The sequence below is a fragment of the Montipora capricornis genome, chromosome 6, assembly GCF_036669925.1.
Source record: "Montipora capricornis isolate CH-2021 chromosome 6, ASM3666992v2, whole genome shotgun sequence".
Lineage (NCBI taxonomy): Eukaryota > Metazoa > Cnidaria > Anthozoa > Scleractinia > Acroporidae > Montipora > Montipora capricornis.
Genome location: NC_090888.1, coordinates 35,154,710 through 35,166,291, shown reverse-complemented (window position 1 = coordinate 35,166,291; position 11,582 = coordinate 35,154,710).

Genomic DNA, 11,582 nt, shown 5'->3' with positions numbered 1-11,582 from the left:
TCAAGCTATACAGCTATGGAAGTGCCATCAAATTAGATCGGTGAGGCAGGATGAAGCACGTCTTGACGTTATACGGCAGCTAAAGGAGGAAACCTGCTTGCTTACTAATGACTGGGCGATGAAGTTCCTACCTCAGAAGTATAGAGAGACTCAATCCAACTGGTTTGGAAAACGTGGCATCTTATGACATATCAGTGTGACCGTTCGCCAAGTGAATGGTCAGCTCCAGACACAGACCTTTATCTACATTCTACCATCCATCAACCAGGGAAGTGCCATTGTGATTTTTATCATGGAACACGTATTGCGCACACTCAAGACAGAGTATTTCCAAATCCAGAAAGCTTATTTTCGACAGGATAATGCAGGATGCTGCCACGCAGCATCGACAATAATGGCCGTACCAGCTATGCGACACTCCTCAGGTGCAAAGGTCATCGCTGTTGACTTCTCAGACCCTCAAGGTGGGAAAGGTGTTGCTGACCGTATTTTATGATCGGCGACCTGCAAAAATCACATCCAGCTCTACATTAACGAGGGAAATGATGTTACTGCACCCGACCAAATGAAAGCTGCACTTCTGTCCCATGGCGTTGTAAACGGGGTGAGAGATACAGTAATCAAAGGTCAAACAGAATCTTCTCCCCTAGAGAAATCTAAAGATGCCAGGAGTGAACAAACTGATTAACTTCGAGTTTGGATACAAAGGTGTTCGGGTCAGACGAGCGTATCGAGTAGGCGAAGGAAAACTAATCGGCGTGAAAGACGAGGGAGGTGAGGTACATTCTTGCAATATCCAGCTATTTAGTGGCGCATTGCATTCTGTGTAAGGCCATTTAAAACATTTTCTATAACAAAGTTTAGTTCATGGTCTATGAAAAGTCAATTGGATTCAATAACTAGTTTGCGTGATAGGGAGGGCGGGACGCCATCCAAACGAATTGCAATATTCGGAAGGCATTGTAACAATGGCGTCATGTTATTTTTTAGACCAACGCTTTAAATGCCTGCAGAAAAAGTTTTCAGCACGGGAGTTCCAATCAGTTGGCAAGGTTTGTCATCATCCTATGGCGACCAAACCGGAAGAAACAGATACAATGGATGGGCTCCATCCACGAATCAGCAGCCGCGCAAGTACTTTCAGTGTACATAGTGCACTTTTATGATAACAACAAAATAATTGAGAAGTATTTTAAATCACATTTCCTTCTGTCTTTGAGCAGACGGCCACCCACTCTCACTTCGGTTGTCGTAACCGCTGACCCCTCTCCCGATCTTTAAGTAGAGAGCTTATTGGGTGCCAAAATCTCATCTTTTTATCGTCCGCGAAGAGTTGTACGATACGTAGGTGCGAGGCACTCAGTATTCTGAGGATTTTAAGAAAGATATTCTATTGATTCATTCTCTCACTCACTCAGTTCTTTGTGGAAAATACAGTGGATCATGAACTGAAAGTACATGCTCGGATTTGTTCGATTCCCACGAAAGATCTGAGAAGGCGGCTCGCCACTATCGAGGTATTTCCGTTATTAATTTTATTTTGTGTAGAGGATTTGATTAGAATTGAGCTCAAAAACTCGTTGATACACCTGTGGGACCGACCGAAATTTTTGATCGAATAAATAGAAGACAACATAGCATTTGAATTGTAGGGCCACCCACATGCTGCTGTAAACCCAGGCTTGAAAGAAATTTTTCTCGCTTAATATTGCATAAAGTATGCAGGCCTATCGCTTTTAAATTTACAGTTTTAAGCCTAGCATTGAAAGTTTTACTCCAGTCGTTTTGCGCGCACGACCTTGTTTAACAGGGAGTGAGGACAATGTGCGAGCTGGCGAGCCATGGTTGCGAGCCATGCGAGCCCTGGCTGCGAGGCATGTAAAGTTACGTAATTTTCGGCTTTTTTCAAAACGCTGGAGGTGGCAACTTTAATGTGCAGAAAATCTAAAGTAGAATTATCTATGTTTTCATTTTCTAGTTGTTAAGATAAGTAGGAGTCTATGATCAAAAGAGGGGTTCATTGCGACGTACTCATTTGCTGCACCCAAACACGCAAAAACTGAATTTTCCTAGTAAATTTCACGGTCATTTTTGTTGCGATCTTGGTATTTGACGTTTTGCCAGATTTCTCAAAAACTAAAAGTCTTAAGGGAGTTAAATTGATATCATCGATAACAGTTCACCAAAGGATTTTTCCCGAAAAAATGAGAAGAAATCCGATATTTCACTTTTGTCCCAATGTCGTACCCAGAATCCTCGGGCTTTTTGGTCAGCGGCTGAGCCCCGGAAAGACTCTTTGATAATGGACTCCATTTTCCCAGAAAACGTAAAAAACATTTTCCCAGAAAACAGGAAACATAAAATCAGCACCGCTGAGACACTCCTGCACCGAGCTTTGAATCTCCCCAACACACAAGTTGGAAAGACCCGTGAAACTGCTCGTGTTTACGCCGCTTTACACTCCAACGGCTATCCCAAAAAAATCGCTGCTGATGTTATAAGAAAGAAAGCGAGGCCTCCACCACCTACACCTACTCCAGAAGAGTTGGTCGGTATGTTCTTTAAATGGGCTGAGTCAACAAACCGACGCAACTTTGCAGTCCTTCCCTACATCAAAGGCATCACGGAACCTCTCACAAGAATCCTCAAGGAACACGACATCCAAGTCACTAGCAGACCAGTTAAAACTTTACAACAGCATGTCCCTATCCCTAAGTTTCGACCTGCCGAAGACGACCAGTGCAATGTCATCTATAAAATTCCATGCGCATCTTGCCCGTGGAGCTACATTGGCGAAACTAAAAGATCTTTTACTACTAGGAGAAAGGAACATATGAGGAACTTAAAGCATTGTACTAAAGGCTCAAATGTCGCAAAACACGCGTGGACTTTTAATCATGATATTGACTTTAACAATTCTAAAATCATTGACAAAGCGAACAACCGGAGTAGAAAGACATTGGAGTCATGGCACACGGCAAAAACCGTTGGGGCAGACAATAATTCGTGCCCGCTCCCAAGACAATATCACATTCTCTTAAAGAAACACTAATTTTCTTAGCATTTTTTACATTCTTTCTACTACATGCTTTAATCCTTTAATTTATGCGAATTTTTCGTTATATTTAAATTTCTTTCGCTTTTAGGCTTCATACATTTTTATCCGTTGAAGGCAGCAGTTCAGTCTGTCGAAAGCTCATAGTTTTTTCAAAACTTTTTACCAGAGAACGATTTTACTTCTTTCTGTTCATTACTACTTGAAAGTTGTATACGAGAAAAGCGGTTTTTGAACAATAAACATCATTTGTTTTTCCCGCGAGCTGAGCTCGAAATAAGAAAATAATTGAGAGATGATTGATTATATTCGCAACCTGTAATCTGCGACCTGCGACCTGTGGCCTGTGGCCTGTGACCTGCGACCTGCGACCTGCGACTTGCGGATTAAACCAGTGGCTAACGGCACTCAAAGATAAAATTCATATCCCTGTATGGCCATTTAAACGAATGAAACCTTTAAAGTTGCGATTACAAAAACCAATACCAAATAGTCTAAAAGAGAAATTTATGCTTGCAGTAAATTTAGTTGACGTCAAGGTAATTTTGACGGCGGAAATGCGGTAGGTCTTTGTGTGCCTCATTGAGGTATTTCTAATCTTTGACAATAAGCGTTCCCTCTCTCACATTGTGAACAGTGAGGTTTACACCGGACTTAAAGGGGCTAGTAGAAGATTAAAACGGATTGCTTTTGGGTAAATTTGAAAAACGTCGGCCCACCGTTTTTCAAATTCATATTAGTCTACATCAAAATGTCCTTTACACAGCTGGAAAATCATTCTCAGCTGTTATGTGGCCGTGATTTTGCAAATAAGAGACTCTTGCTCTGCCAATTTGACGTTTAGAGCTCAAAATTAAAAAAAATTAAACAAAACTAACTAAAATAGCGAGACCTAGCCCCTTTAAGTGGATGAAAATTAACCATTTCTGGTTTCGAATAAAGTGGGAGCTTGGTGTCATCTCCAGCGTGAGGGCGATTATATACTCTGATCTCAATGCCTTATGAACAGGTCATATGGTGAGGGTGGGAGTGGAGCCGACGGCTTCTTTCTTACGGGCCCCTTGCATCCGTAGCGAGTGGTTGCGGACGTATCTTTCACAAAGACAAGTTCGTAAGGGATGAATGCTCAACACCAGTATGAGAATGTGGGATGACGTTTCTTCAAGAACACACGCATTCGACTACCTGTATTTGAGAGGCGAAAGCTGTTAACTAAGTTGTCGCTGACCAAAGTTTGGGAAGTCGTTACTTCACCACAATACCTATACGAGTATGGGACACTAGGAGCCCTGGGGACACCTGATCAATTATGCAGGACGGGGTATCCACTTTTATTTCCTAGAACTGACGGGGTATAATATTTCGAACGTACAAAAGCTCTACAAATTATCAGCAGCCATTTGAAATTATTCATAAAGAATTTGCACAAAAATACCTTAATGAACCAATCAAAACGTTGCTCCCTGTGTTGCACGAGGTACGCTATCGTAAGGTCGCCATCGTGGAGTTATCGTGTGATACAACGCGTTTGATAACGCTAAATTTAAGGAACAGGTATTAAAATTGACCTGTTTATAGAACGGAGTATCACTTTGAATGCAAATTCTTTTTAAAAAGGGGTCCAAATTTTCGATTTTTTTTGGAAACTTTTAATCAATTTACATCTGTTATTTGCCGCGGTATTAATAAATGAATTAGGGACATCGACGAATTTTATCTTTGGTGCAATGTTGCGATATGGAAGGGCGGTTAGGTTCAATAGTCGACTGCCGTTTTAAGTATCTGTTTATTACCACATTAAACCTTAAAGCAAGTTCCTGCTGCCTTATAAAACGAGGAACAAATTGTACCGGTTAGCTTCCTTAGTGAAATCGCACGTTAGACCGAGATTTTAAAATCATTCCAATGCAACCTCCAAACTGTCAGGTCTTAGTTATCAACTGGAAATGTTTGATTAGACTGAGATTTTCGATTGAAGTTCCCAGAGCTATAAATTTTTGCGATTGCAAAATTGCAATTCTAGGGAGGACTTGCGAGTGCAAAGTTAATTAGGCTCCATTACCAGCAGCTTTTCGGAAAATGAGCCAACAACGTCCGGGCCCGAGAGAGCGGCAGAAAGAAAGTCTATGATATGAGCAGATACTAAATGCGAAGGCTTCAGACAAGTCCATGAAATTCACAAATACTTTGATGAAATAACTGCGCCATTCGGTTTGGCTTAATTTTTTTGCGGTTTTGAATGATTTTTTTCGGTTTTGCGGTTTCTGATATACCCCAATGCCCCCCTCAATTAACAACAGGGGGATTGAAAACGTGTTTAAAAATGGAAAAAGTGTAGTCAGGAGATGTCATAGGTTCTATGGAAATGGTTTGCCACTGACTTTTTTGTTTCTAACCAGACGTTTCGGCTAATGCTTAAGCCTTCATCAGTGATATGAAAACGAAGTTCGTTATCATCAACAACGAACTTCGATAACGAACTTCGTTTTCATATCACTGATGAAGGCTTAAGCATTAGCCGAAACGTCTGGTTAGAAACAAAAAAGTCAGTGGCAAACCATTTCCATAAAACCTAGGATTAAAAACGTTCTTGGAGTTTCTCTTGGCGGAATATGTGTTCCTGACCGGATCTTTCCTGAAAAGTCATTGATCCTAAAAGCCTACTGCTGAAATTTTTGGTAAACGGAGGATTAAATACGGTTAATCAGTTGCAATGCATTCTTAGATGGAATTATGTTATCAGTTGATTCTATTCAATCTTCATTGTTTTCAATACAACTCTACATTAGATTTCGTTGGACCTTGCTCGTCAAAAATATCTCGATGAAAAAAGAGCCCAATTTTTGTTTATGTTATCTATTGTTCGGCTAAAAAACACAACCAGAACCAGTTTGAACTAGACCCTCCGTGAGGGTACACTGGGTTGCCTGTGGTACGAGCAGCGTTCCAGGCAATGTTTTTCAAGTTGGAGTTTGTAGCCGATATAACGCGCCCTCTGATTGGCTAATTGTGACTGGCCCACGGGCCGATTACGGGCTTGCAAAAACAAAGCAAAAGGTAATTAGAAAACCATATAATAAACTACTTACTAACCGAGCTAGCTCGAGCCGTACTGGGGAATATTGGCCCTGCCACGACCTCGGGCCAATATTTCCCTGGCAGTACGGCCCTCGCGCTCGGTTAGTAAGAAGTTATTAAGGGGTCACCCAGAAGTCATACCAGCAGAGGCCCTTTGGCTCACAGGTCCTCACACGTTCGTACGACGAAACAGATCCTTTTCTGAGGTTAAAAACCTGGCTACCGGCCTAACTCTTTTTCCTACTTTCCCAACCGCGAGAAAACCGCGGTAAATCAGCCATCGCCAAAAAATGTTTTTTTTTTCTCAAAAAATATTTAAAGTTAGGGGGAAAAAATACATCATTTTAAGGCTAAGAAAATAAGCTTTCCAACAGAATATAACTTATTTACAGACAACTTAAACATTTTATAAAAGCGAAAGTTGAACGAAAAAATTTAAGAAAAATAACAGTACAATATGTTTTCCAGGCAAAATTTGGTCATTTTAGCGTTGATTACGAATTTTTGGATGCAAAACTAAAATTTTCTGCAATTTATCTGCTTTCTTGGACATAAATTCGACCGAAAACTGATGAGGCACGAATATTTTTAGATTTTTAGGAATAATAGATAACGTGGATTCAATGCGTAATGTGATAATGCGATAAAAGTGTCAAATTTGCGACCCATTGCTAACGGCAACGGAAGCGATCGCATTACGAATAATTAACCTCTGTTGCCAAAAACCACCCAAATAACCGGTCAGTGTAAAACGCAGACTGCAGACCAGGGATAAAATGCAGACTGAGGGTAAAATGCAGACTGCAGACTGCGGGTTAATAAAATAATAATGAAACTAGACCCTCCGTGAGGGTACACTGGGTTGCCTGTGGTACGTGCACCGTTCCAGACAATTTTTTTCAAGTTGGGTGGTCATTAAGAAGTCATACCAGACGAGGCCCTTTGGCTCACAGGTCCTCACACGTTCGTACGACGAAACAGAACTGTCCTTGCGTAATATGTAGCTCTAACAGTGCACGATATTGTTTTGGTATTGTCTATCATTGTAGTGCCATGGTAGAAGTCTTGGGTAAATAGTCTGAGACGACATGTGGTTACTAGCAAAGTACTGAACCCAGAAAGATTGAAGAAAATAAATGGGAAGTGAGAAACATTGGCTTCTGGGCTGACATGTTGATAAACTTCTTTTCACCACAAGTTTAAGCGTGCCCGCTGAGCATCTGACAGCTTTGTAATGCCGAAGTTCACTGAAGTCAATGTCTGTTCGGCGGGGTTAGTGTTTGGATGGGAGACCAAAACAATATACCCCTCATAAAACAGAAGCATCGGACCGAAAATACTATTAACGCTAACAAATGCGAACTCAGCAAGGTACAGATCTTGTTAGCTTGCTTTATGCAAAAACAAATATTGATGTAAAAGTAAATAACTGTTGATACACAGTTTTTAGAGGGTTTCGACAAAACACTGACCCCCGGTCAACTGACCCCCTTACTGACCCCCCTACTGACCCCCTATAAAATCAATGGGAAAATGAATACTGCTTACTTAAGCCTCAACAACCCTTTTTAAACAGCATTGTTCAACAGTATTCAAGTCTAAGCACCCATTTTAAAAAGGTTAGCTTACATGAAGTAATCGGCCATCACAACAATAATCGAAAACTAACCTTTTTAAAATGGGTGCTTAGACTTAAATACTGTTGAACAATGCTGTTTAAAAAGGGTTGTTGAGGCTTAAGTAAGCAGTATTCATTTTCCCATTGATTTTATAGTGGGTCAGTAGGGGGGTCAGTAAGGGGGTCAGTTGACCGGGGGTCAGTGTTTTGTCGAAACCCGTTTTTAGAAAGAGCAGAAGGAAGTCTCCAGGACGGTCGATCGAGAATAACATATTTACGACATGAAAACAACATTAATTTTGAACCGTGAATATAGAATATAAAAAGTTACGATCAGCGACAAACATTTTGGGAGATTTTTGCTACGTTCAAATAAATCGCCAAATCGAAAGTGACATGGCCGGAATTCAGCGGACGCCGTGATTAAGTTACCCCGGCATGTTTACTCGCCAAACAGTGAAGCATCTGTGTCAAATGATGGCAAGATACCGGGTTTTTGTAAGTTTCCTTTTCTGTCAAGTGTTATAAAGTTTGACAATGAAATGAGCGAAGACAGTCGCCCAACTCTTGTTTATCTCCAAGACGTGTTCGACGTTATTTATCGCCAGGTAATTCCATCGTTTTGGGGATAGCAGCTACTTTATTATTCATCAGTGTCAGATTTTTTTTGCCGATTTTGGGGGTCATTTTGTTGAAACTCAAGCAAGCTTCGAACAGACCTGTTTATTTTCGTTACACTTGTAATATTCTGTGATTTAACTCGGACCACGAGGCACACACAACATGGCCGCTTCAACACAACTTTTTTACAGCAATGCACTCTGGGTACTAACACAATATGTACTAAAGGGTACTTAATATATTACACTGCTTCCCCTAAGAAATAAGACATTCTTACAAAGAGTGACACCATATTAACTACCGGGTATCACGTTGGCTACAAGTTCAATCGGACGACAGGTTTTCTGACTCTCTCTGATCGCCTCAAAACAACTGGCGATGGAGTGTTTACATGCCCTTCATTAACACTAGAATTTGGTTCATTATTTTCATCTGAGAAATTGTCTGGCGGCTGCGGCACGCTAGTTGAACTTTGCCCATGATCTATACCTAAGTTAGATTGATCACACAATTCTGGGACAGGTATATCTAGCTCTCCAATTTCATCTGGCACCTTATCATGAGCTTTGATCAAGTGATCAACATGAACATATCTTGTTTTATGGCCAGTCTTTACTAAATAAGTTCTGGGTCCACAAACCTTAACCACCCTTCCCAAAATCCACCTTTCAGTATTAGTACTGGCTTGGGTATTTCTCACTCGAACTATGTCATTCTCTACAAACAGTCTATCCTGATGACTCTTAAAATCCTTATATTTCTTTTGCTTGTTCTGTTTACTCTCGATTGTTTGGGCTAGATCAGGTTTCACTAAACTTAAACGCGTACGCAGGCGGCGTCTCATTAACAATTCAGCTGGCATAGCACCTGTGGTGCTGTGAGGGGTGGTACGATGCCTTAAAAGAAAACCTGCGAGTCTATGTTTGATAGACCTACTCTTGTTTCCCTCTAAAACCTGTTTGACAAGCGCCTCCTTTACTACTCTGACTGCTCTTTCAGCTGCACCATTTGACTGTGGGTGGTAAGGAGGAGTTAGAGTATGTTTGATTCCATTTTTATGCATGAACTCAGCAAACTCGTTTGAGACAAATTGTGGGCCATTATCTGATACCACTTCCTCTGGCAAATCGTGTTGGGCAAATATAAGGCGTAACTCATTTATGGTCTTCTCTGTGGTGATAGAGGTCATGTGCTGTACCTCTATCCACTTGGAATGACTATCGACCACCACCAAGAAGTAGTCACTGCCTTTCTGGCAAAAATCAATATGAATACGCTGAAAGGGTCGTGTGGCCCATTTCCATGGTATCAAAGGGGCACTAGGTGGAGAGCTCCGAACATTCTGACACACTGAGCATAATTTTATTTCTCTTTCAATCTCCTCATCCATCTTGGGCCACCAAACACAGGTGCGCGCTAGTGCCTTCATTGCACAAACACCTGGGTGCTCCCAGTGCAACTCTTTTAACATCTTTCCTCTAAATGCTTGGGGCACGATTACCCTGGAGCCCCAAAGAATGCAATTTTGTTCACAAGAAAGTTCATTCCGACGGGTATGGTAGGGTCTAAAATCTTCAGTACTAGCTTCTGGCCACCCCATCATAACCCAATCATGTACTTTGCTTAGCACCGGGTCCTGCAAAGTGGCTTTCCCGATATCCATCGCAGTTATAGGAAAATCCTTGTCAATAGCACTTAAACTGTAGATTTCACTCTCACTGCCTATCTTAGAATCTTCATGGGGTAATCTGGAGAGTGCATCACAGTTGCTGTGCTTTGCAGAACTCCTGTACTCAATTTGATAGTCATATGCTGAGAGAACAATTGCCCAGCGCTGCATACGGGCAGCTGCAAGTGGCGGTATGGCAGTTTTAGGGCCCAAAATGGTCAACAATGGCTGATGGTCAGTCACCAAAGTGAACTGTCTTCCATACAGAAACTGGTGGAATTTTTTAACTCCAAAAATGATAGACAAAGCCTCCCGTTCGATCTGGGCATAATTTTTCTCACTTGAGCTAAGGGTGCGAGAAGCATATGCTATTGGCCTTTCTTGGCCATCCTCCATTACATGACTCAGTACTGCACCCAAACCATAACTTGATGCGTCACAAGCTAGCCTAAGCGTACGATTCAGATCATAGTGGACCAACAAAGAATCACTGGTGAGGCCCTCCTTGCATGCCTCGAAAGCTTTCTGGCAGTCATTTGTCCATTCCCATCGAACATTTTTCTGCAAAAGTCGATGCAGAGGTGCCAAAATTGTGGCTAGGCATGGCAGAAAGGAATGATAATACTGGACCATGCCCAGGAAGGACCTTAGTTCACTCACATTTTGTGGGGCAGGGGCTCTTTTCACTGCGTTGATCTTCTCTTCCACTGGCTGCAAACCGTCAGCGCTTATTCTCAGACCTAGATAGACCACCTCAGGTTTCAAAAATTCACATTTTGGCAATTTTAAATGCAAATTGTATTTGTGTAACCTGTCCAACACATCTGCGAGAATCTTGAGATTTTCCTGCCAATCATTTCCCCCTATTAAGATGTCATCCTGTTTACAAACGCATTTCTCAACTCCCAGAAGAATTTGATCCATCTTTGCCTGAAAGATCTTTGGTGATGACTTGACTCCATAGGGCAATTTTAAGTAGGAATAAAGACCTTTATGAGTAGCAATTGTCAAGTATTCCTGACTTTCTTTGTCAACATTTAACTGGGCATAAGCATGTGATAGATCAAGCTTACTAAATACTTTGGAGCCAACTAGCGCCGTATACAAATCCTGAGTTGTGGGTAAAACATATTGCTCATCTTCAACAGACTGATTGATAGTTGACTTATAGTCTCCGCAAATTCTTACTGTGCCATCAGCCTTTGGCACAACCACAACTGGGCTAGCCCAACACGACCTGTCAGTTTTCTTTATGACCCCGTTCTTTTCAAGTTTGTCTAACTCCCTTTCCACTTGTTCTTTTAACGCATATGGAACTCTACGCGCTTTCACAAATGTAGGTCTTGCGTCGTTTCTCATGTTAATATGGGCCTCAAGGCCCTTCATACCTTCATAACTCTCAGTAAACAATTCACTATGTTTAGACAGCAAGTCATTCAATTGACTATCAGCACTCAAAGCATCTCCCTTAGAACTACAAAAGATCTCACCCCACTCTATCTTAATGTGCCGCTGCCAATTTTTACCAAGTAAGGTAGGTT